Genomic DNA, 25,583 nt, shown 5'->3' with positions numbered 1-25,583 from the left:
AGTTCCATTGCTCTCCCCCGTCCTTCCGTTCCCATTGTGCTGGCTGTCCTGGTTTCCTTGATATTTTTGGCCCTCTGGCCCACCCCACACTCCACTCCACGGCCCATGGCCCACACCCTGCTCTACTTGAGCTCAAGTTGTTGGCCCCTCCGGCTGTAGCTGTGCTTGTGTGGGCACATGATTGAACACACACACACACACACACACACACACACACACACACTGGTCGGATAGTGAGACTTTTCTAGGCAGCTGGCTGAGTTTCTGGCTGGCTATGTATCCAACTCTGGTTTCCGGCTCCAGCTCTGGCTCCAGCTCCAGCTTAGATTCCAGCTAGGGATCCATGTCCCTCAGCCCCAGCCTCCCCGGCCACCCTGCTGGTCGAAGGCATGAGAGCACACTGCCCTCCAGTGGTCACTGCTCATCACACCACCTGGGTGGCTGAGTGGGCTAGTACACAGACCCGGGAGAGGAGTGGGTGCGCTCTCTAGGGGTGGCAGGCACCTCTGCACTTAGTGCTGTCATGTGCCCTGAGTGCCCTCCAGTAGGGATACTGAACAATGCGGGTCTCTGGACATAACCGTGGCCTAGGGTCTGAGATTGACAAAGGCTGGTATTGTGAGCTGTGAACCCCACTCCCCTAAGGTGGACAACTATGAGGAGATAGGCAGCGGCTGCAGCAGCTCTGGCATCTGTGCCCAACCTGGGGGATGTGACTGTAGCTGATTCCCACAGCCTCAGTTTCCCTGCCCATTCAGTGGGATAACGGTAATGTCCACTGTCATGGGCTGCTGTGAGTATCCAGTAATGAAAGGGCTCTGGATGTTGGGGGCACTTGCTTTAGTTGTGCTGGTGGTGCAGGAGATCCAAGCCCCCAGCCCCCATCTGCCTGACCCCTTGCTCAACTCGGGGTCCTGCAGGTATGGGCAGCCTTCCCCCAGGTCTGGCAGGGGGCCGAGAACTTGTTCCCAGCGTGTGCATGGCTCTGGACTTTAGCCTCAGATGACTCCATCTGGGACTTTCACCCTCTGCAGGAGGGAAATATTGAAAGTATGGGAGGAAGCCCACATTGTGTCCTGGCAAATGTCTCCTCATGTGTCACCGGTACATGGAGGACACTCCACCAGGTTGAAGACCTGTCCCCTTGTGCCCTGTCCCCTTGTGCCCTTGTGCCGGGCTAGCTTCGTGGGCAGGAGACAGAGACGACCAGAGACTCATGGCTGAGCTGTTCATGTGGAACGCAGCACAATCTAAACTAAACTAAACTAATCACAGTCCTGTCCTTATATATACTCGCCAAGTATGGTGGAAACAGGATGTGACGTAGAGAGGGTGGAGTGAAAAAAGAAAAAAGATTGGTTGAAATTAGGGTGTACTAGGAGAGGGGGCAGAGCAAAAAGACATCATGAACCAGTGGGGATTAAACCAATGTCCTGCAGGCAGGGTGGTGCTTAGTTAACAGTGGTTATGTAAATAGAATACAGTGTTAAGCAGGGGGGATTAAACCAATGAAACAGAAGGGGTCTTAGAAGCATAATTTAGAAGCATACCAACACCCTTGGAATCACAGAAGCTAGAGACGGGGAGGTGAGGGGTACCCCTTGTCCTGCTCAAAATCTTAGGGGCACCCTTTGAAGCCTGGGTACTGAAGCATTTAGTTTTTGCTTTTGGATGTTGGGGACCCTTGCCTTGCTGCAGGTAGAGAGATGGTGGCACGGAGAGGTGGCTTTGGTGAGAGTTGAACACAATGTAATGTGAAGTCTGAAAGGCCTTTTTATTTTTCCCCCACCAGGGTTATCACTGCACAGTCTCTGTCTTTCTGTCTCTTTTTTTTTTCTCTCTTTCCTGATAGAGGGTGATAGGCCGAGAAAGATAAAGGGAGAGAGACACCTGCAGGACTACCAATCATGAAGCTTCCACCCTGCAAGTGGGGGTTGGGGGGCTTGAACTTGGGTCCTCTTCACTCGGGGTAATGTGTGCATTCTAGTGACTGCACAACCATCCAGCCCCTCCCATTTTGGTTTTGTTTTTAAAGTGGAGACTTGTGGCTGATTTATTTATTTATTCCGACTCATACAGGCTGAAAGAGACAGAGGAAGAAACACCACAGCATTGGAGATATCTTCCTGCTCCCTTCACCTCGGTCCTCCAAGTCTCTTTGAGAACTTGCCGTACACTGCTCCCACCTTTTGCTGGGGACCCAGGGCTAGCTGCCCTCACTGTCCAGCATACTCAGCAATGTCCCAGAATTCTGCTGCCCACAGCCCAAGTGGAAGCCCCCATGCAGTAAGGGGGCAGGGGTTTCCTGGAAAGTTCCATGGGTGGAATTTTTCCCCACTGCAGTGTAACATCCTAAGCCCTTTGGGCTTGTGAGTAGTCATCAAGGATTCACCAGCATTGGGGACTTCCCCAGGCCTCTGCATGAAAGGGGCAGGGAGGAGATGGGGCAAAGTAAAGGGTTCCCTTGTTCCTCCACCCACTAAAAGAGAGAAGAACAAAAAGCAAAAGTGGAGGAGTGTGGGTCTGATGTGTGCTTGAGCATGGATGGCTGACCCCCCACCCCCGAAGCTCGTCTGTCAGTCTCCCCTTGGCATGCCAGCCTTGTGGTTGAGTGAGATGTGGCCAGAGTACGTGGGGGAATTCCAACCTTCCTATCAGTCTTGCCACATCACCCACCCCTCCCCCCTTTTCTGGTGGGCTTCGCCTTCCTTATATTTCTTTATTTTAAAAAAATTTTTTAATATTTATTTTATTTATTTATTCCCTTTTTGTTGCCCTTGTTGTTTTATTGTTGTAGTTATTATTGTTGTTGTCATTGTTGGATAGTACAGAGAGAAATGGAGAGAGGAGGGGAAAACAGAGAGGAGGAGAGAAAGATAGACACCTGCAGACCTGCTTCACCACCTGTGAAGCAACTCCCCTGCTGGTGGGGAGCCGGGGTTCGAACCGGGATCCTTATGCCCGTCCTTGTGCTTTGCGCCACCTGCGCTTATCCCACTGCGCTACAGCCCGACTCCCTACCTTCCTTATATTTCTATTTCCCTGTTCCTTCATCATCATCCATACCCTCTCATTGCCTTGCTCTCTCTTCCCTTATAAGGAGATATTGACCTCATTGGCCAGCTGGCTACTTCCCCTGCACAGCTACCCCTTTATAAACTTGTAACTGCGCTAATAAAGATGTTCCATTCCCCACAATGGGACCCTAAAGAGGTTTGTGCATCGTCTGCTGCCACAGTATGCTGGAAGACCCCTTTAGCGAGCTCATTCCTGCCTCGTTTCCCCCAAGGAACCCCGACATCTGGTGCCCAACGTGGGGCACCCCAACAGAGAAGAGGGGGCTGGGACCTGCGAACAGAAAACTCCTCTTTATCAAGTCTTTCTCCTTCTTTATCAAGTCTCTTCTCTCTCCTTCTTAGACCTTTCCTAGGGCTAAGTCACTCCTGGCTCCCCCCCCTCTCTTCCAAGGGACTACACTCATTCATTCATTCTGCATCTCCAAGTTCATCTGTAATCCAGTGTCCCTGCTGGCTAGCACAGTGGGGGGGGGGCATGGAAGGGCGGGACCAAAGCATCAAGGGCTGTCGGAGGGGATCTGGGCTAGGTGGGCATCATCTGAAATCCTCATTAAGAGGGAAGGAGGGTGGGCCAGCAAAATAGCTTACTTGAACTGTGCGCTGCTTTGCCAGGTGCGTGAGCCAGGCTTGAGCATGGTCTCTACCACATTGAAGGAGCTGTGGTCTGTTTCACTCTCTCCTTCTCTGGTACTGTTTCTATAAGAAAGAAAGATCACCTCTCCAGAGCCCCACTCCACTAGGGAAAGATAGAAATAGGCTGGGGGTATGGATAGGGTATGGATCAACCTGCCAATGCCCATGTCTGGAGGAAAAAAAGTGACAGAAGCCAGAACTCCCACCTTCTGCAACCCAAAAAGAATTTTGGTCCATACTCCCAGGGGGTGGGGAATGTTAGGGGAAGATGATTTTGAAACCTAATTCATCAGGGACCAGAGAGAAGAGGGGAAAAAAGATATTCTGAAGTGTAATAGGTGTAAGTGTGACTTAGAAAGAAAGAGAAGGTAGGACCATAGAAAAAATGGGTGGGGGGTCGGGCGGTGGCGCAGTGGGTTAAGCACATGTGGCGCAAAGCGCAGGGACCGGCGTAAGGATCCCGGTTCGAGCCCCCGGCTCCCCACCTGCAGGGGAGTCGCTTCACAGGCGGTGAGGCAGGTCTGCAGGTGTCTATCTTTCTCTCCCCTTCTCTGTCTTCCCCTCTTCTCTCCATTTCTCTCTGTCCTATCCAACAACGAATTGCGTCAACAAGGGCAATAATAGTAGCCACAACGAAGCTACAACAAGGGCAACAAAAGGGGGAAGAAAATGGCCTCCAGGAGCGGTGGATTCATGGTGCAGGCACCGAGCCCAGCAATAACCCTGGAGGAGGAAAAAAAAAAAAGAAAAAAGAAAAAATGGGTGAAAATGTATGTGATGATAATGAAAATGATAGATAGATAATTATAGAAATAAAAATTGACTAACCCATATCTGTGGCCTTAGGAGAACTATTACAATTTCCAGTGGAGGGAATAGGGACATAGGACTTTGGTGATGGGAGCGGTGTAGAATTGTACCCCTTTTTTTTTTTAATATTTTATTTTTATTTATTTATTCCCTTTTGTTGCCCTTGTTGTTTTATTGTTGTAGTTATTGTTGTTGTTGTTGTCATTGTTGGATAGGACAGAGAGAAATGGAGAGAGGAGGGGAAGACAGAGAGGAGGAGAGAGAGAGACACCTGCACACCTGCTTCACCGCCTGTGAAGTGACCCCCTGCAGGTGGGGAGCCGGGTTCGAACCGGGATCCTTATGCCAGTCCTTGTGCTTAGCGCCACCTGCGCTTAACCCGCTGCGCTACAGCCCGACTCCCTACCCCTATTATTTTGTAAAATTGTAAATCATTAATAAAAAATTTTTAAATGAGGAGAGGAAGGGAGGGAGGGAGGAAGGAATTAAGGAAGGAAGGGAGGAGAGTGGAAAGAGGGCAGACAGGATGAATAGCTCACCATGTAGGGTGTGTATTCCTCCATGCACATGGCCTAGGTTCAGGCCCTGGCACCACATGGGAGTAGCATAACACCTGAGGAAGCTGTGGTGCCATGGTATCTCCCTGTTTCTATCTGAATGAAAAATGAACCCCAAGGAAGTGAGATTACACATGCAAGAGTCCCTGACTTAGAAAAATAGCAAATAAATAATTGAAGAGGGTTTATTAGTCATCTATTGCCACATAATGGATGACCCCAATTTTGAGTAATTTTAATCATTAACTATATCATCTTGCCTGGTCAGGCATCCAGGGCAGTTGAGTAGAGTGGTTCTGAAGCAGGAGGGTCTCCCGAGGTTGTGTGGGCTAGGGCTGGGCCATTTGGAGCATGGGCTGGGTTGGAGGATCTGCTTTCTAGAAAGGTCCCTCAGGTAGCCTCTGTGCCAGATGCTCTAGTTCCTCTGCAGGAAGAACCCCTTCAAAGGGCAGCATGTGGGCTGCCAACTCTCCCCCCCCCCAACCCCACCCCCCAGCCCAGATAAAGCTGACAGGACTTTGTGACTGGATCTGTCAAATGATGGACCACCCCTTCCGCCCCACAAACTGACCCCAGTGAAGTGTGGGAGGGACAACAGAAAGGAGGCAGAAAACAGCGGTCACCAGGAAAATGGGGAAGTGGCTCAGTGCTAGAACCTGTATCTCACATGTGTGAGGCTCTGGGTTCAATCCCCAGCATCACCTGAAAAGAAAGAAGAGAAGAGAAGAGGAAAGAAAAAAAAAGAAAAGAATCACTGGAGCCATCTTGTAGCCCTGCTGTCATGGATAGAAACAGTCTTGAGAGACAGGCCAAGAAAGAAGAAGAGAGTTTCTGAGTGCCTCCAGCCCAGTCAGAATTTGGGTTCTCAGCCTTCTCCATTGTCCTTTACCTGAAAGTTACCTGGAGGATTTACTCTCAGAGAAGGTGCTTTTACCCATTTTCTGTGTGTTGTCCATCTCTCTCTGTTTAGCTTTCTCATCTCCTTAGAGTGTGGCAGGGGCCTAGGCAGGTCCAAAAAGTTCCCTGCCTCACTTTCCCCACTAAGCAGAGGTGTGAGGGTTCAGGCCTAGCCACTGCTAGCCCTACTCACCCCTATCCCCCAAGATGGTGAGCCAGGAAAGTAGGTTTCCCCTGCTTACGCCCAGCCCAGGGTAGGGCTTCCCCTTTGAAAGGAATGGAGTGCAGTGGGGAGGGGCTCTTTCTGCTCCACCCTGTGGCTGACAGTTTCCCCAACAGCCCACAGGTGCCATCTGGCTCAGCCTTGGCTGGAGGAAGCTCAAGGAGCCCTGCCCTCAACCCTTGGAGGACTGGGCCAGTGGCCACTGAGTTAGGAGTGGGCTAGGTTGGCCTGGCAGCTCTCCTGGTCCTGATTCCTAGAGGGCAGCCTTATGGCCCTTCTCTAGATTCTTGTTCTGAAGCCCTTCCCCCCCTCCCCCCCCCCCCAGTTCTTTGTCCAGGCTGTGGGGCTATAGGTGCTGCTGCAAATGTTTCTGGAAAGGAGGCCACCACAGGGCTGCACCTGGGACTTCCACTTTCCTGCTCTGTCCCAGCAGCCTGGAAACTCAGTTAACACTGCCCCTTTGGCGTCCTCTCCTCCTCCAGGCTGGAGGGAGCATCAAGTAAGAGGCAGGAGTAGCTCTCTGCCCAGAACCTTGTGGAAACTCCCAGATTCTGTGCCTGGACAAGACAGCTGAGTTGCAGTTTCCCCTGCAAAATGAGGGTGGTGGTACCTTCCAAAGAGGCTCTGCAGGTGTGAGTGGGTGCAAAGATGCTTGGAAGACAGAAAGTCACTCAGTAGACTTGAGCATTGTGATGATGCCAAGTCCCAAAAGCCTGGCTGAGGTCCACAGCCTCCGGGTTCTCTGTGGCTATGAAAAACACTCCCAGGGGGTTGGGCGGTAGCGCAATGGGTTAAGTGCATGTGGTGCAAAGGGCAAGGACCGGTATAAGGATCCCAGTTCAAGCCCCGGCTCCCCACCTGCAGGGGAGTCACTTCACAAGCGGTGAAGTTGGTCTGCAGGTGTCTTTCTTTCCTCCTCTCTGTCCTCCCCTCCTCTCTCCATTTCTCTCTGTCCTATCCAAAAATGACATCAACAATAATAATAATAACCACAACAACGATAAAACAACAAGGGCAACAAAAGGGGGGAAAAAGCCTCCAGGAGCAGTGGATTCATGGTGCAGGCACCTAGCCCCAGCAACAACCCTGGAGGCAAAAAAAAAAAAAAGAAAAGGAAAGGAAAACACTCCCAGGAGTCAGGTGGTAGCGCAGCGGGTTAAGTGCATGTGGCGCAAAGTGCAAGGACCAGCGTAAGGATCCCGGTTCGAGCCCCAGCTCCCCACCTGCAGGGGTGTCTCTTCACAGGTGGTGAAGCAGGTCTGCAGGTGTCTATCTTTCTCTCACCCTCACTGTTTTCCCCTCCTCTTTCCATTTCTCTCTGTCCTATCCAACAATGATGACAATAATATTAACTACAACAATAAAAAACAACAAGGACACAAAAGAGAATAAATAAATATTAAAAAAAAACAAAGAAAGAAAGAAAGAAAGAAAAACACCCCCCTAACCCTGGTCTGGATTAAGACAACAGCAGCAGAAACAACAAAGCAAAACAAAAACATTATTAATGGGAAGAAAGAGAGGTTAAACAGAGCATCACTGAGAATCGGGTTAAGCGCACATGGCACAAAGCGCAAGGACTGGTGTAAGGATCCTGGTTTGAGCCTCTGGCTCCCCACCTGCAGGGGAGTCACTTCACAGGCGGTGAAGCAGGTCTGCAGGTGTCTTTCTCTCTGTCTTCCTCTCCTCTCTCCATTTCTCTGTCTATCTAAAAATGACATCAACAATAATAACTACAACAATAAAAAAATAATAATGAAACAACAGCATCACTCTGGAACATTCAGTGTCAGGGACTGAACTCAGAACTTCATGCTTGAATGCCCAATGCCTTATTCACTACTATCTCCCAGGCCACCCATCCTGACCTATTCAGTGCATTGGTGTGGCAGCTGGCAGTTATAAGGGTGAGGTAGGGGACCATGATAAAATGGAGCCAGACACATAAGTTCAAATCCCAGTTCTACCTCTTTTGGTTAGTAGCTCTGGAACTTTTAGCAATTACAGAAAAATCATTTTGGGTAAACATCTCATAGTTTCGTTCATATGTAGAATACAAAGAAGTCAAATATATGGTGGTCTGGGAGGTGACACAGTGGATTAAGCATTGGACTTTCAAGCATGATGTCCAGTTCAATCCCTGATAGCACATGTACCAAAGTGATGTCTGGTTCTTTCTCTACTAGCATTTTTTTTTAAATTTTTGAATCTTTATTTATTGGATAGACACAGCCAGACATTGAGAGGGGAGGGGGTGATAGAGAGGGAGAGAGACAGAGAGACACCTGTAGCCCTGCTTCACCACTCGTGAAGCTTTCCCCCTGCAGGCGGGGACATGGGGCTTGAACCTGGGTCCTTGCGCACTGTAACATGTACACTCAACCAGGTGTACCACCACCTGGCCCCTCCACTATCATTTCTCATGAATAAATAAATAAAATCTTAAAAATAAAAAAAGAAGTAGAGAGTCAGGCAGTAGCGCAGTGGGTTAAGCACAGGCGGCGCAAAGCTCAAGGACCAGTGTAAGGATCCCAGTTGGAGCCCAGCTCCCCACCTGCAGGGGAGTCGCTTCACAAGCGGTGAAGCAGGTCTGCAGGTGTCTATCTTTCTCTCCTCCTCTCTGTCTTCCCCTCCTCTCTCCATTTCTCTCTGTCCTATCCAACAACATCAGTAACAACAATAAGAAAACAACAAGGGCAACAAAAAGGAATAAATAAATAAATATTAAAAAAAAAGAAGTGAAACATATGAACTTTCAAATAACAACTATGAAAGAGAAACTATCTCTGAGACTTTTCAAGAAGTATGATGGTTATCACTGTGAGAGCAGAGGTGGGAGGGAGAGAACTACGGTGGTGGGTTCCATGTGGAGCTATATCCCTGTTATCTTAGAATATTTGAAATATTATATTTATTTATTTATTAATGACTTATTTTGTCAGAGAGAGAGAGAGAGAGAGAGAGAACGGGCCCTAAAACTTCCTTCATTACAGTGGCAGCCTTAGGTCTTGCATGTGGCAAAGCAGGGCACCATCCAAGTGAGCTAGTAACCCACTCATCTTATACTCATGTAAACCACTATTTTTTCCCTTTATTGGTTTATAGTAGACAGTAAAATACAGTAGTTTATACATGTGTAACATTTCTCAGTTTTCCACATAACAATTCAATCCCCTCTAGGTCCTCCTCTGTTATCATGTTCCAGGACCTGAACACGCCCCCTACCCCAGAGTCTTTTACTTTGGTGCAATGCACTAACTCCAATCTTAGTTCTGCTTTGTGTTTTCCCTTCTGTTCCTATTTCTCTTTTTCTTTCTTTTAAAATTTTTTTAAAATCTTTATTTTTTGGATAGAGACAGCCAGAAATTGAGAGGGAGGGGGAGATAGGGAGACAGAGAGACACCTGCAGCCCTGCTTCACCACTTGTGAAGCTTTTCCCCTGCAGGTGGGGACCGGGGGCTTTTGAACCTGGGTCCTTGTGCACTGTAACGTGTGTGCTCAACCAGGTGTGCCACCATGCAGCCCCTTTTCTTTCTTTCTTTTCTTTTTTCTTTTCCTCTTCTTTTAAAATATATTTATTTATTCCCTTTTGTTGCCCTTGTTGTTTTTTATTGTTGTAGTTCTTCTTTTTTTTTTTTTTTCTTCCTCCCAGGTTATTACTGGGGCTCGGTGCCTGCACTATATGAATCCACTGGAGGCCTTTTTTTTTTTTTTTTTCCATTTTGTTGTTGTTCTTGTTGGTGCTGTTATTGCTGTTATTACTGTTGGATAGGACAGAGAGAAACTGAGAGAGGAGGGGAAGATAGAGGGGAAGAAAATGATAGATACCTGCAGACTTGCTTCACTGCTTGTGAAGTGACTCCCCTGCAGATGGGGAGCCAGGGGCTTGAACTGGGGTCCTTATGCCAGTCCTTGTGCTTCGTGCCATGTGTGCTTAAACCAGTGCATTACTGCCCGGTTCCCATGTTCCTGTTATTCAACTTCAGTCTATGAATGACATCATCTCATATTCATCCTCTTTCTGGCTTATCTCAATTAGCATGATTTCTTCAAGCTCCAGCAAAGGTGAGGTGAAGAAAGTAAATTCACCATTTTTAATAGCGGAGTAGTATTCCATTCCATACTACAACTTACTCTGTTGTTGGACACCTGGGTTGCTTCCAGGTTTTGGCTATTACATATTGTGCTGCTATGAACATAGGTATACCTACATCTTTTTGGATGGGTGTGTTGGGTTCCTTAGGATATATCCCCAGGAGAGGAACTGCAGGGTCATAGGGTAGACCTACTTGTAGCCTTCTGAGAGTTCTCCAGACTGCTTTCCATACGTGTTGGATCAATTTACATTCCCACCAGCAGTGCAGGAAGGTTCCTTTGTCCCCACAACCTCTCTAGCATTTATTGCTGCTACTTTTTCTGATGTATGACATTTTCACAGGAGTGAAAATCGTTGTCTTTATTTGCATTTTCTCTGACAATCAATGACTTGGAGCATTTTTTCATTTCATTTTGGATCTCTTCTGCAGTGAATATTCTATTAATGTCCTCTCCCCATTTTTGGATGGGGTCATTTGTTTCTTGCTGAGTTTGGTGAGCTCTTTATATATTTTGGTTATTAGTCTTTCTCTTTTTTTTAATTTAAATTATTTCTTTTATTAGTCTCTCTTTTTTAAATATTTATTTATTCCCTTTTGTTGCCCTTGTTGTTTTCTTGTTGTAGTTATTGTTGTTGTTATAGATGTCGTCGTTGTTGGATAGAACACAGAAATGGAGAGAGAAGGGGAAGACAGAGATGAGGAGAGAAAGACACCTGCAGACCTGCTTCACCACCTGTGAAGCAACTCCCCTGCAGGTGGGGAGCTAGAGGCTCCAACTGGGATCCTTATCCTGGTCCTTGTGCTTCCCGCCACGTGCGCTTAGCCCACTGCGCTACAGCCCAACTCCCAGTTATTAGTCTCTTGTCTGATGTACAGCATGTAAACATCTTCTCCCATTCTGTAAGGCATCTCTTTGTTTGGGTAGTGATTTCTTTTGCTGTGCAGAAGCTTTTTTTTTTTTTTTAATAGTTACTTATTTATTTATTTATTCCCTTTAGTTGCCCTTGTTTTTTACTGTTGTAGTTATTATAGTTGTCATCATTGTTGGATAGGCCAGAGAGAAATAGAGAGAGGAGGGGAAGACAGAGAGGGGTAGAGAAAGATAGACGCCTGCAGACCTGCTTTACCACTTGTGAAGCAACTCCCTTGCAGGTGGGGAGCCAGGGGCTCAAACTGGGATCCTTATGCCGGTCCTTGCACTTGTGCCACCTGCACTTAACCCACTGCACTACAGCCCAACTCCTGTGAAGAAGCTTTATAATTTGGTGTGGTCCCATTGGTTTATTTTTGTTTTAGTCTTTGTGATTAGATTTGTATCATTGCAGATGCATTTAAAATTTAGATGGATGGAAAAGAGTTCTGCCAATATGTTCCTCTGAGTATTTGATAGTTTCTGGTCTAACATTCAAGTCCTTGATCCATTTGGAATTTAATTTTGTGTTTGGTGAAATATAGTGGTTCAGTTTCATTCTTCTGTATGTTTCAACCCGGTCCTTGCGCTTTGCACCACCTGCGCTTAACCCGCTGTGCTACCGGCCAACTCCCTCTCAGTTTCTTTTTATTCTATCAAATGAAATAGAAAGAGAGAAAGAGAGAGGGAGAGAAAAGAAGAAAGAGAAAAAATGGTTGCCGGGAGCAGTGGATTTATAATGCTAGTAAGGAGCTCTGGTGGCGAAAACAAAGGTTATGCAAGAATGGCACTCTCATGCCTGAGACTCCAAGGGCCCAGGTTCAATCCCCTGAACCATAAGCCAGAGCTGAGTAGTGCTCTGGTAAAAATAACTAACTAGGAGGCCGGGCAGTAGCGCAGCAGGTTAAGCGCTCATGGCACAAAGCACAAGGATCCAGGTTCGATCCTCCGGCCCCCCACCTGTAGGTCTGCAGGTGTCTATCTTTCTTTCCCCCTCTCTGTCTTCCCTTCCTCTTTCTATTTCTTCTGTCCTATCCAACAACAATGACATCAATAACAACAGTAATAATAACCACAACAATGATAAAACAAGGGCAACAACAGGGGAAAAAATAGCCTCCAGGAGCAGTGGATTCATGGTGCAGGCAGCGAGTCCCAGAAACAACTCTAGAGGCAAAAATAAATAAATAAATAAGTAAATAAATAAAACCGAACTAATTAACTAACAGAAGACTGTACAACTATTCAAAAACACAGATCATGGGGTCGGGCGGCAGCGTAGCGGTTAAATGCACATGGTGCAAAGGGCAAGGACTGGAGTAAGGATCCCGGTTCGAGCACCTGGCTCCACCCACCTGCAGGGGAGCTGCTTCATGGGCGGTGAAGCAGGTCTGCAGGTGTCTGTCTTTCTCTCTCCTTCTCTGTCTTCCCCTCCTCTCTCCATTTCTCTTTGTCTTATCCAACAACAACAACATCAATAACAACAATAATAACCACAACAATGATAAAAACAACAATAAAGGGCAACAAAGGGAAAAACATAGCCTCCAGGAGCAGTGGATTCATATCACAGGCACCTAGCCCCAGCAATAACCCTGGAGGAAAAAAAAAACAAACCCAGATCATTTGGCCCACTGGTTGCTAACTGCTCTGAGCTGAATCCAGGTCTCAAAACCTTTGATCTAGCTGGTGTTAGACTATAACAAGGAAAGCTGAGCTGCCAGTATGTAAATTAGGTAACAGAATATATACATCTGATCTCCTACCTCCTTGAACTTTTGGTAGACTGGCAGTTCTGGGCTCACATCCGGTACAGCCTGCCTGCTCTAACTCAGCTGCAGCCCTGTGGTTAGGGGCTGCTCCTCAGCTCCCCACAGGCCCAGCCCTCCCTGTTGTTCCCAACGACCTGACTGTACTCATTTATGCCACCTAGCAGGCAAGGAAGTTGAAGACCCTTCCTCTAATCCCTTCCTGTTGCTGCTTTCAGACAGTAGTCAACAAGCATGGGTCAGGAGACACAGAGCTTCACTTGGGAAGTATAGAAAATTCTAGAAATGGATGGTAGGGATTGATTGTACAATGTCACGAATGTACTTAAAAGATAGTCACTTTGGAGGTGGGCAGTAGCACAGCGGGTTAAGCACATAAGGCGTGAAGCACAACTACCGGCATAAGGATCCCAGTTTCAGCCCCCCGGCTCCCCGCTTGCAGGAGGGTTGCTTCACAAGTGGTGAAGTAGGTCTGCAGGTGTCTATCCTTTTCTTCCCTTCTCTGTCTTCTTCTATTTCTTTCTGTCCTGTCTAATAACAACAGCAGCACTAACAATGATACCAATGGCAATAACAACAATGGCAAAGAAATGGAGAAATGGCCTCTAGGAGTATTGTATTCAGAGAGTAGGGAATCAAACCTAGGACCTCATACATGCATGTCCTGTGCTCTACCACTGAGCTACCTCCACAGCCACAAGAATGTACTTAGTGTGGTCTGGGAGGTGGCAAAGTGATAAAGCTTTGGACTCTTAAGCATGAGGTCCCAGAGTTCAATCCCCTGCAGCACATGAGCCAAAGTGATGTCTGGTTCTTTATCTCTCCTCCTATATTTCTCATAAATAAATAAATAAATAAAATCTTAAAAAAAAAAAGAATGTACTTAGTGCCACAGCACTGTGCACCTAAAAATAGTTTCAATGGTCCATGCTAAGTTAGGCTTCTTTATTTATTTCCCCCTAGTGGAGAGGTGCTTCAGATATTTCTCTCTATATATTTCTCCTTACTCATATTTTCTTTCTCTCAAAATGATTACTAGGATTTTATTTATTTGTTTGTTTGTTTATTACCAGAGCACTGCTCAGTTCTGGATTATGGTGGTATGGGGATTGAACCTAAGGCTTTTGGTGCCTCAGGATTGGAAGTCTTTTGCAGTAAGCATTATGCTCTCTCCTCAGCCTGAACTGTAACAAGCCTGGTGGTAGAAAAAGAAAGGAAAGAAAAGGGGGCCAGGTGGTAGTGCAGCAGGTTAAGGTTAAGCGCACACAGTTAGAAGCACAAAGACCAGCTTAAGGATTCCGGTTTGAGCCCCTGGCTCCCCACCTGCAGGGGGGTTGCTTCCCAGAAGGTGAAGCAGGTCTGCAGGTGTCTATCTTTCTCTCCTCCTCACTGTCTCCCTTCCTCTATCTCTCTCTGGCCTATCTAACAACAGTGATATCAATAACAACAACAATAATAACTACAACAACGATAAAAGAACAACAAAGACAACAAAAGAGAAAAAAAAATTGCCTCCAGGAGCAGTGGATTCATGGTGCAGGCACTGAGCCCCAGCAATAACCCTGAAGGCAAAAAAAAAAAAAAAAAAGAGAGCGTGGGGGTAGGGGACTGGGCGGTGGTACACTGGGTTAAGCACACATAGTGCCAAGTGTAAGCACCGGAGCAAGGATCCCAGTTTGAGCCCCCGGATCCCCACCAGCAGGGGCGTCGCTTCATAAGCAGTGAAGCAGGTCTGCAGGTACCTATCTTTCTCTCTCCGTCTCTATCTTCCCCTTGCCTCTCAATTTCTCTCTCTCCTACCCAAAAAAGAAAAGAAAAAAGAAAATGAGGGTAGATAGTATAATGGTTATGCAAAGAGACTCATGGGTGAGGTTCCAATGTCCTAAGTTCAATCCCCACCCCCCATAACTAGAGCTGAGCAGTGTTTTGGTAGGTAGAAGAAGGAGAGATAGACAGAGAGAGAGAGAGAGAGAGAGAGAGAGAGGGAGAGAGAGAATTGTTCTCAGCAATGGTAAACCATTATTCCCCTCTCCCCCAACAAAATAATTGGGGAAATAAGAGGCCATAGGAACAGATGGGGGGTGGAGGGGTGTGAGCTCACATATCCAGAGGAGCCAGACCAGATAACACAGTAAGAAAAGCAGCGAACTAAAGGGAGTATGGCTGCCTACCAGACTGCTGGAAGGAATAAAACTCCCCTGGCAGAGGCCAAGTCAAGTCCGCTGTCTGACAAAGTCTGTGTAGACTGAGGCTGCCTGCAAAGTGGGAAGTCCTGGACAAAACCTGGACAAAAGCTACTCATCCTTTTGCTTATGGTTGCATTGATAATTTGGGAACTTATTGGCTACTTTAATCATAAGAACTTTACAGAGGAAGTACATTAAAATAACAATTACAGCAGTGAGTGTAATAAGACCTAAGATTGCCTAGAAGCAAAAGTTGATGCATTCATCAGAAAGCTCACAGAGGAAGAGCTGTTTGTTCCCCAGCCCGTGACTACTACAGAACCAAATTGGCTAAATAGATACAAGAGAACGAGAACCTTGGCTTCTTCCCATTGCACAAGGGCCTCCTTGAGTAGCTTATAGAATAGGTGGTAGATTGTAGTCTCCCCCAAAGTGTAAGGGCCCACACCAATTACCCACACCTACTGACCCTCCTCTTCCATTTACGGACATCTATGATGAATACCTTAATCATGTGGTTGACATTAAAGGCAAGCAGGTTGAGGTTAATAAGTTACCATTTACATAGAAACTAGCAAGGCCCTGTCCCCACTAGGTGTGTGTTTGCCAGGAAACAAAGACAAGCTAAACGAGACAATTTGCTTCATAGAAATTGACTTTTTAGAAACAATAGATGCTTTACGGAAAACTCATGATATTCCAAGAAGCTTGCTCAAGAAAAATAGGTTAACTGCTAAAATAAAGAAATGAATTTTATGGCAAGGACCTTTGTAAGGATCCCGGTTCGAGCCCCCGGCTCCCCACCTGCAGGGGAGTCGCTTCACAGGCGGTGAAGCAGGTCTGCAGGTGTCTGTCTTTCTCTCCCCCCTCTGTCTTCCCCTCCTCTCTCCATTTCTCTCTGTCCTATCCAACAACGACGACATCAGACATCAATAACAACAATAATAACTACAACAACAATGAAAAACAACAAGGGCAACAAAGGGGAAAATAAATAAATAAATATTAAAAAAAAAAAAGAAATGAATTTTATGGTAAACAGTTGTGCAAAGAATTCTGCAAAAATAATGAATTGGCACATGTTGTATCCGGGTGAAAAATGTGTAAGTAATAAGGCTTTGCAGAAGAGAAAGCGGAGACGCCTCTCCTGCTCCTGAAGCAGATGACGTGTCTACGCCCCTCCTACTTCAGGGACCCTAATAACATGCAATCACCATCCCTGATTTAAGGGCTTCCCTTGGTGCTCACACCTCAAACTCTCACTTATACTCATCAACCAGCACTGAGTCATTATTCATTGAGCCATATCCAGTTGCAAGAGCATTTGGGAAGATCTTAACCTGAGAGTCACAGGCTTACCTACAAATGCCAGGTTCTATTATATGGAGGGAGGAACAGATTTGAGGGGCCAACTGAAGGTCTGGAACAGTGGTGCTCAGGATGGCCTAGAGCTGCCTTCGCACAAATCAAGCCATGGCAAACTATATGACAGCTGTTGAAATCTCTACCACCAGGAACTGGCAGCAGAAAAAGAAAAAAATGAGAGTTGAGGAAATATCATAATGGCTATGCAAAAAACTGCTATGCCTGAGGCTCTGAGCTTCTGGGTTCATCATCATAAGCCAGAGCTGAGCCGTGCACTGGAAAAAAGAAAGAAAGAAGGAAGGAAGGAAGGGAGGGAGGAAGGAAGGAAAGAAGGAAGGGAGGAAGGGAATAAGAAGCAAAATGGGGAGTCGGGCGGTAGCGCAGCGGGTTAAGCGCAGGTGGCGCCAAACTCAAGGACTGGCTAAAGGATCCAGGTTCGAGCCCCCGGCTCCCCACCTGCAGGGGAGTCGCTTCACAGGTAGTGATGCAGGTCTGCAGGTGTCTGTCTTTCTCTCCTCTTCTCTGTCTTCCCCTCCTCTCTCCATTTCTCTCTGTCCTATCCAACAACGACAACAACAATAATAACTACAACAATAAAACAACAAGGGCAACAAAAGGGGAATAAATAAATAAAATTAAAAAAAGAAGCAAAATGAAAGTTAATTTTGTTTAAGAATGCCCTTGATGGAGCATTTTAATGAATTTCAACTCTTGATGTACACACCATATTATGAAATGAGAGGGAGCAGAGAGCTCTGCTATTATTTTCTTAAATTTTTACTAGTAATTTTAAAAAAGATTTTATTTATTTATTCATGAGAAATGATAGGAGAGAGAGAAAGAACCAGATATCACTCTGGTACATGTGCTGCAGGGGATTGAACTCGGGACCCCATAATTGAGAGTCCAAAGCCTTATCTACTGCGCCACCTCCCAGACCACTTTTTATTAGTAATTTAATAAATATTAACAAGATTGTAAGATAACAGAGGTATAATTCCATAGTTTCCACCACCAGAGTTCTGTGTCCCATCCCCTCCACTAAAAACTTCCCTATTACTTTAGCCTTCTGGGTATATGGACCAAAATTCTTTATGGGGTGCAGAAGGTGGGATGTCTGGCTTTTTTTTTTTTTTTTTTTATTATTATTTTTTTATTTAAGAAAGGATTAATTAACAAAACCATAGGGTAGGAGGGGTACAACTCCACACAATTCCCACCGCCCAATCTCCATATCCCACCCCCTCCCCCAATAGCTTTCCCATTCTCTATCCCTCTGGGAGCATGGACCCAGGGTCATTGAGGGTTGCAGAAGGTAGAAGGTCTGGCTTCTGTAATTGCTTCCTCGCTGAACATGGGCGTTGACTGGTCGGTCCATACTCCCAGTCTGCCTCTCTCTTTCCCTAGTAGGATGGGTCTCTGGGGAAGCTGAGCTCCAGGACACATTGGTGGTGTCTTCAATCCAGGGAAGTCTGGCCGGCATCCTGATGACACCTGGAACCTGGTGACTGAAAAGAGAGTTAACATACAAAGCCAAACAAATTGTTGAGCAATCATGGACCCAAAGCTTGGAAAAGTGGAAAGGAAGTATTAGGGAGGTACTCACTGCAAACTCTAGTATACTTCTGCTTTCTTACTTTGGTGCCATACTCCAAACTCAGTCAATTTCTGCTTTGCGTTTCTACTTCTTTTTTTTTTTTTTTTTACATGCATAACATTCCCCAGATTCCCATTTAGCAATACAACCCCCACTATTTCATTCATCATTTTTCATGGACCTGTATTCTCCCCACCCACCCACCCACCCCAGAGTCTTTTACTTTGGTGTGATGTCTGGCTTTTGTAATTGCTTCTCCACTGGGTATGGACGTTGGCAGGTCAATCCATACCCCCAGCTTGTTTCTGTCTTTCCCTAGTGGGGTAGGGCTCTGGGGAAGTGAGATTTTGGGATATGTTGGTGAGGTTGCCTTCCCAGGGAAATCAGGATGGAATCATGGTAGCATTTGCAACTTGGTGGCTGAAAGGTGGTAAGGTATAGAACACGACAAATTGCTTAATAAACAGGAACCCAAAGGTAGAAATATAGCAGGTGAAATTAGGGGTCTTCAAGTGGGAAGAAGCTAGGAAGTTTGTTTTAGTTATGTTCCTAGGGGCCCATGACTTTTTAGTAATTTTTGCCTGAGCCTGATAGCTAACATGCAGGTGGACTAAAAATATTGTCTGGGAAGATGATGTCAGAGTTGAGAATAGGCAGAGAAAGCTGGATTAGGGCGGGAATTAGCTCTCAAACATAAGGAAAGTATATAAATATCCTTAACTGTTTACCCCATCCATCTGACCCGCGGCCCACATCTATTACATATTTAGCACAGGAGCCTGTGTAACCTCTGCATCCCTGTCAGTCTGAACTAGCAGTCATGGTCACAGCTAGGAACATCCTAGGCTGCACTCATTTCAGGACCAGTCTTCCTTGAATGGCGAAGTAGGTCGACCAAGTCTCCCTCTGGAGAGTAAGGCAGTTCCTATCATTGCTGCTCTATGGTGAGGGCAAGGTTCTGGAGAGGCCCACAAGGGAACTTATGATGATGTTCCTGATAGAAGTGACCAGTGATGATGGAGAGAGGGATCTATTAGAGGTCTAGGCCCATCATATCTAAATGGGAATCCAAGGATTCCCTGACTGAAGACCCAGATGACAGGGTGGTCGGGTATTGACCAAAAAAAGCCCTCCTTAAAGTATGCCAGTCTCTTGCCATTATCCAGCTTTTGTAATCCTTTCTTTATCTGATGATGTTAGACTTTCTCCCAGTTAAATCACTGAATGTCTTTTGTTGTATCTGAGATCTATCAATTGCAAAGCAATTGATAGATGATGTCTCAAAGAGAAGAATGTGTATTAATGAATGGAGTTATAAGCTGAAGTAATTTTTTTTCTTTTTTCTTTAAATTTTTTTTATTATCTTTATTTATTTATTGGATAGAGACAGCCAGAAGTCGAGAGGAAGGGGGAGATAGAGAGGGAAAGAGACAGAGAGACACTTGCAGCCCTTGCAAAAGCTTTCACCACTTGCAAAGCTTTCCCCCTGCAGGTGGGGAACTGGAGGCTCAAACCTGGGTCCTTGAGCATTGTAACATGTGTGCTCAACCACGTGCACCACCACCCAGCCACCCTTTCTTTCTTTCTTTCTTTCTTTCTTTCTTTCTTTCTTTCTTTCCTTCCTTCCTTCCTTTCTTTTTCTTTCTTTCTTTCTTTCTTTCTTTCTTTCTTTCTTTCTTTCTTTCTTTCTCTCTCTCTCTCTCTCTTCCTCCCTCTCTCCCTTTCTTCCTTCCTTCCTTTCTTTTCTTTTTTTCTTCCTTTCTTTCTTTCTTTCTCTCTCTCTCTTCCTCCCTCCCTCCCTTTCTTCCTTCCTTCCTTTCTTTTCTTTTTTTCTTCCTTCCTTTCTTTCTTTCTGAGATGGAAAGACCACAGAACTGAAGCTGCCTCCAATATGGCAATGTGGTGGGGGTGGGGGCTGGGGGATAGGGGCCAGGGGCTTGGCTTGAACTTGGATTATACAAAGCAGTGAGCCTTCTCACACGCCCACTAGCCACTTATTTTTTAATTTCTTTATTGGGGAATTAATGTTTTACATTCAACAGTAAGTACAATAGTTTGTACATGCATAACATTCCCCAGTTTCCCATTTAACAATACAACCCCCACTATGTCATTTATCATCCTTCATGGACCTGTATTCTCCCTACCCACCCACCCCAGAGTCTTTTACTTGGGTGCAATATGCCAATTCCATTTCAGGTTCTACTTGTGTTTTCGTTTCTGATCTTGTTTTTCAACTTCGGCCTGAGAATGAGATCATCCCATATTCATCCTTCTGTTTCTGACTTATTTCACTCAACATGATTTTTTCAAGGTCCATCCAAGATCGGCTGAAAATGGTGAAGTCACCATTCTTTACAGCTGAGTAGTATTCCATTGTGTATATATACCACAACTTGCTCAGCCACTCATCTGTTGTTGGACAGCTGGGTTGCTTCCAGGTTTTGGCTATTACAAATTGTGCTGCCAAGAACATATGTGTACACAGATCTTTTTGGATGGATGTGTTGGGTTCCTTAAGATATATATCCCCAGGAGAGGAATTGCAGGCTCATAGGGTAGGTGCATTTCTAGCCTTCTGAGAGTTCTCCAGACTGTTCTCCACAGAGGTTGGACCAATTGACATTCCCACCAGCAGTGCAGGAGGGTTCCTTTGATCCCACACCCTCTCCAGCATTTGCTGCTGTTACCTTTTCTGATGTATGACATTCTCACAGGAGTGAAGTGATATCTCATTGTTGTCTTGATTTGCATTTCTCTGACAATCAGAGACTTGGAGCATTTTTTCATGTGTTTCTCGGCCTTTTGGATCTCTTCTGTGGTGAATATTCTGTCCAAGTCCTCCCCCCATTTTTGGATGGGGTTATTTGTTGTCTTGTTGTTGAGTCTGGCAAGCTCTTTATATATGTTGGTTATTAAACTCTTATCTGATGTATGGCATGTAAAGATCTTCTCCCATTCTGTGAGGGGTCTCTTGGTTTGGGTAGTGGTTTCTTTTGCTGTGCAGAAGCTTTTTAATTTGATGTAGTCCCATAGGTTTATACTTGCCTTAGTCTTCTTTGTAATTGGATTCGTTTCATTGAAAATGTCTTTAAAATTTATGTGGAAAAGAGTTCTGCCAATATTTTCCTCTAAGTATTTGATAGTTTGTGGTCTAACATCCAAGTCCTTGATCCACTTGGAATTTCCTTTTGTATTCGGTGAAATACAGTGGTTCAGTTTCATTCTTCTGCATGTTTCAACCCATTGTTTCCAACACCATTTGTTGAAGAGACTCTGCTTTCCCCATGTAATAGTCTGGGTCCCTTTGTCAAAGATTAGATGTCCATAAGTGTGGGGCCTCATTTCTGGGCTCTCAATTCTATTCCACTGGTCAGTGTGTCTATTCATGTTCCAGTACCAAGCAGTTTTGATGACAATGGCCCTATAATACAGTTTGAGATCTGGGAGTGTGATGCCTCCGGTTCTGTTCTTTTTTCTCAAGATTGTTTTGGCAATTCTAGGGCTTTTCTGGTTCCAGATAAACATTTGTAGCATTTTTTCTATTCTCCTAAAAAATGTGCTTGGGATCTTGATGGGGATAGCATTAAATTTGTAGATGGCTCTGGGTAATATATTCATTTTGATGATGTTAATTCTTCCAACCCATGAACATGGAATATCTTTCCACTTCTTTGTGTCTTTTTCAATTTCTTTGAGTAGTGACTCATAATTTTCAGTATACAAGTCTTTTACTTCTTTGGTTAGGTTTACTCCTAGATATTTTATTGTTTTTGTTGCGGTAGTAAAAGGAATTGTTTTCTGGATTTCAATTTCTTCTAACTTACTGTTTGTATAGAGGAACGCCACTGACTTTTGAATGTTAATTTTGTAGCCTGACACCTTACTGTATTGCCTGATGATTTCCAAAGCTTCTTGCTGGATTCCTTAGGTTTTTCCATGTATACTAACATGTCATCTGCAAATAAGGAGAGTTTGACATCTTCTCTTCCAATCTGTATCCCTTTAATTCCTTGCTCCTGCCTAATTGCTATGGCAAGAACTTCCAACACTATGTTGAATAGTAATGGTGATAGTGGACAGCCCTGTCTAGTACCTGATCTGAGTGGAAATGCTTCCAGTTTTTCACCATTGAGTATGATGTTGGCCGTAGGTTTGCTTTATATAGACTCCACTATCTTCAGGAATTTTCCATCTATTCCCATTTTTTGTAGTGTTTTGATCATAAAGGGATGTTGTATTTTGTCAAAGGCTTTCTCTGCATCTATTGATATGACCATGTGGTTTTTGGTCTTGCTTTTGTTGATGTAGTGGATCACATTGATTGATTTACATATATTAAACCAACCTTGCATGCCTGGGATAGACCCCACTTGGTCATGATGGACAATCTTTTTGATATACTGCTGTATCCGGTTGGCTAGAATTTTGTTCAATATTTTCGCATCTATGTTCATCAGAGATATTGGTCTGTAGTTTTCTTTTTTGGTTGTGTCCCTGTCTGCTTTTGGTATCAGGGTGATGTTGGCTTCATAGAAGCTGGCAGGGAGTATTCCAGTGTCTTCAATCTTCTGGAAGACTTTTAAAAGTAGAGGTATTAGTTCTTCTTTGAAGGTTTTGTAGAATTCATTTGTAAAACCATCTGGTCCAGGACTTTTATTTTTGGGGAGATTTTTGATAACTGTTTCAATTTCATTAGCTGTGATGGGCCTGTTCATGTTATCCACTTCCTCTTTACTTAGTTTTGGAAGTTGGTAGGTATCTAGGAAATCGTCCATTTCTTCCAGGTTCTCTAGCTTGGTGGCATATAGTTGTTCATAGAAGCCTCGCATGATATGTTGAATTTCTGCGGTGTCTGTTGTGATATCTCCTCTTTCATTTACTATCCGATTTATTTGGGTCTTCTCCCTTTTTTGTTTTGTGAGTCTGGCTAGAGGTTTGTCGATTTTGTTTACTCTTTTGAAGAACCAACATTTACTTTTGTTGATCTTTTGTATGGTTTTCCTATTCTCAATGTTATTTATTTCTGCCCTAACTTTAGTGATTTCTGTCCTTCTGGTTGCTTTAGGGTTCCTTTATTGTTCTTCTTCTAGGTCTTTAAGATGTGCAATCAGGCTAGTCTGAATGACATCTAGTCTGAATGACAGTCTAGCAGGATATAGTATTCTTGGCTGAAAGCCTTTCTCATTGAACACTTGATAGATATCTTGCCATTCTCTTCTGGCCTGTAGTGTTTGTATGGAGAAGTCTGCTGCTAATCTTATGGGTTTTCCTTTGTAGGTGACTCTTTGTTTTTCTCTTGCAGCCTTCAGGATCCTTTCTTTATCCTTGTTCCTTTCCATTCTTAGTATGATATGTCTTGGTGTCTTTAGGTCTGGGTTAATTCTGTTTGGGACTCTCTGGGCTTCTTGAATTTTTATGTCTTTGATGTTGTCTAGACTAGAGAAGTTTTCAGCTACTATGGCCTGGAAAATGCTTTCTTCCTCTCCTTCTCTTTCTTCCTCTGGTATGCCAATAATGCATATATTGTTTCTTTTGAAGTCATCCCATAGGACTCTGTTGTTGTTTTCAGCATCTCTTAATCTCTTTTTGAGATCTCTTACTTCTTTTTTAGTTGTCTCTAATTCATCCTCAATCTTGCTAATTCTGTCTTTAGTCTCATTGATTCTATTCTCTCTGCCCTCTACTGTTTTCTGGAGTTCATCTATTTTGTTGCCCTGCTCTGATACTGTTTTAGCTTGTTCAGCTAGTTGCATTCTTAGCTCAGTGATTTCAGCTTTCAGCTCTCTAATAACCATGAGATAATTAGTATTTTCTTCCATTTTCTCATTTGTTGTTCCTGCATTTCTGGTTACAATTTTTTCAGATTCTTTACTCACTCCTGTTATTATTTCCTTAGCTAATGTTTGGATGTTGAACTCGTTATTTTGTGCTTCACCCTCTGGAGGACTTTTAACTGGACTCTTGTCCTGGTTCGATTCTCCAATATTTTTTCTTGTTGTTTTAACCATTTTATATATTATGTTATGAGTTCCCTTTATCAGTACTTTTCAAATTACTGATCACTATTGCCTGGATTGACTTGTGTCTAAGTAAGTTAATTAAAGGGTTCACAGTGGTGGAAGTTAACAGTTATTTCAATCCCTGAGTTGGAGCTCAGTGGTTTAAAAGCCTTTTTCTTTTTTTTTTTCTTCCCTGTAGGCTATGGGAGCCTGAGGGCTTTTAAACTATCAATAGGCTTCTTAGCTTAATCACTGACTCCTGACCAAGAGATAAAGCAGGGTGTGGCAGAGATAAACCATTGGTTATGCAAAGAGACTTTCACAGCCCCTCAGCTATGCCACTGAGGTATAGGTCTTCTGAGTTTCCTGGTTAGATATCTGTCCCCTGGTGTCCCTTCCTGTTGCTGCTCCAGATTCTGAGGGTAGTAGCAATGGAGACTCAGAGTTGCACTTGGTGAGTCTCTGGGGAGTCCTCTCCTCCCTTAAGCTGTCCCCTTGTTGGTGGAGCAGATTGGAGGTGGTCTCAACTGATAAACTGCTGAACTGTTAGCAGTCACTTAATCTCTCTTTAGGCCCCTCTCTCCTCTCTGTAACCAGCCACATGTGTTTGTACTCACCAGTGATTTACTGGGTTCCTGTGGTCATTCTAGTCCTGTCTTGTTTCGGTCTGGGTTGTCTCCTTTGGTATTCCTAGTTGATCCGTGAGAGGAGAGGAGAGGAGAGGAGAGGGGAGAAAGCGATCTGCTGCTCATAGTTCCGCCTCCGGAAGTCGAATCCCAGAATTTACTTTTGTATTTGGTGAAATATAAGTAGTTCAGTTTCATTCTTCTGCATGTTTCAACCCATTTTTTCCAACACCGTTTGTTGAAGAGACTCTGCTCTCCCCATTTAATAGCCTGGGCACCTTTGTCAAAGATTAGATGTCCTTAAGTATAGGGGCTTACTTCTGGGCTCTCAATTCTATTCCACTGCTCAGTATGTCTATTCATGTTCCAGTACCAAGCAGTTTTGATGACAATGGCCCTATAATACAATTTGAGATCTGGGAGTGTGATGCCTCCCGTTCTGTTCTTTCTTCTCAAGATTGTTATAGCAATTCTAGGTCTTTTCTGGTTCGAGATAAATATTTGTAGCATTTGTTCTATTCTCCTAAAAAATGTGTTTTGGATCTTGATGGGGATAGCATTAAATTTGTATATGGCTCTGGGTAGTATATTCATTTTGATGATGTTAATTCTTCCAACCCATGAACATGGAATATCTTTCCACTTCTTTTTCAATTTCTTTGAGTAGTGACTCATAATTTTCAGTATACAAGTCTTTCACTTCTTTGGTTAGGTTTACTCCTAGATATTTTATTGTTTTTGTTGTGGTAGTAAAAGGAATTGATTTCTGGATTTCAATTTCTTCTTTGTGTTAGCATAGAGGAATGCCACTGTCTTTTGAATGTTAATTTTGTA

Source organism: Erinaceus europaeus, chromosome 4, assembly GCF_950295315.1.
Source record: "Erinaceus europaeus chromosome 4, mEriEur2.1, whole genome shotgun sequence".
Taxonomy (NCBI): domain Eukaryota; kingdom Metazoa; phylum Chordata; class Mammalia; order Eulipotyphla; family Erinaceidae; genus Erinaceus; species Erinaceus europaeus.
This window is presented reverse-complemented; position numbering follows the sequence as displayed.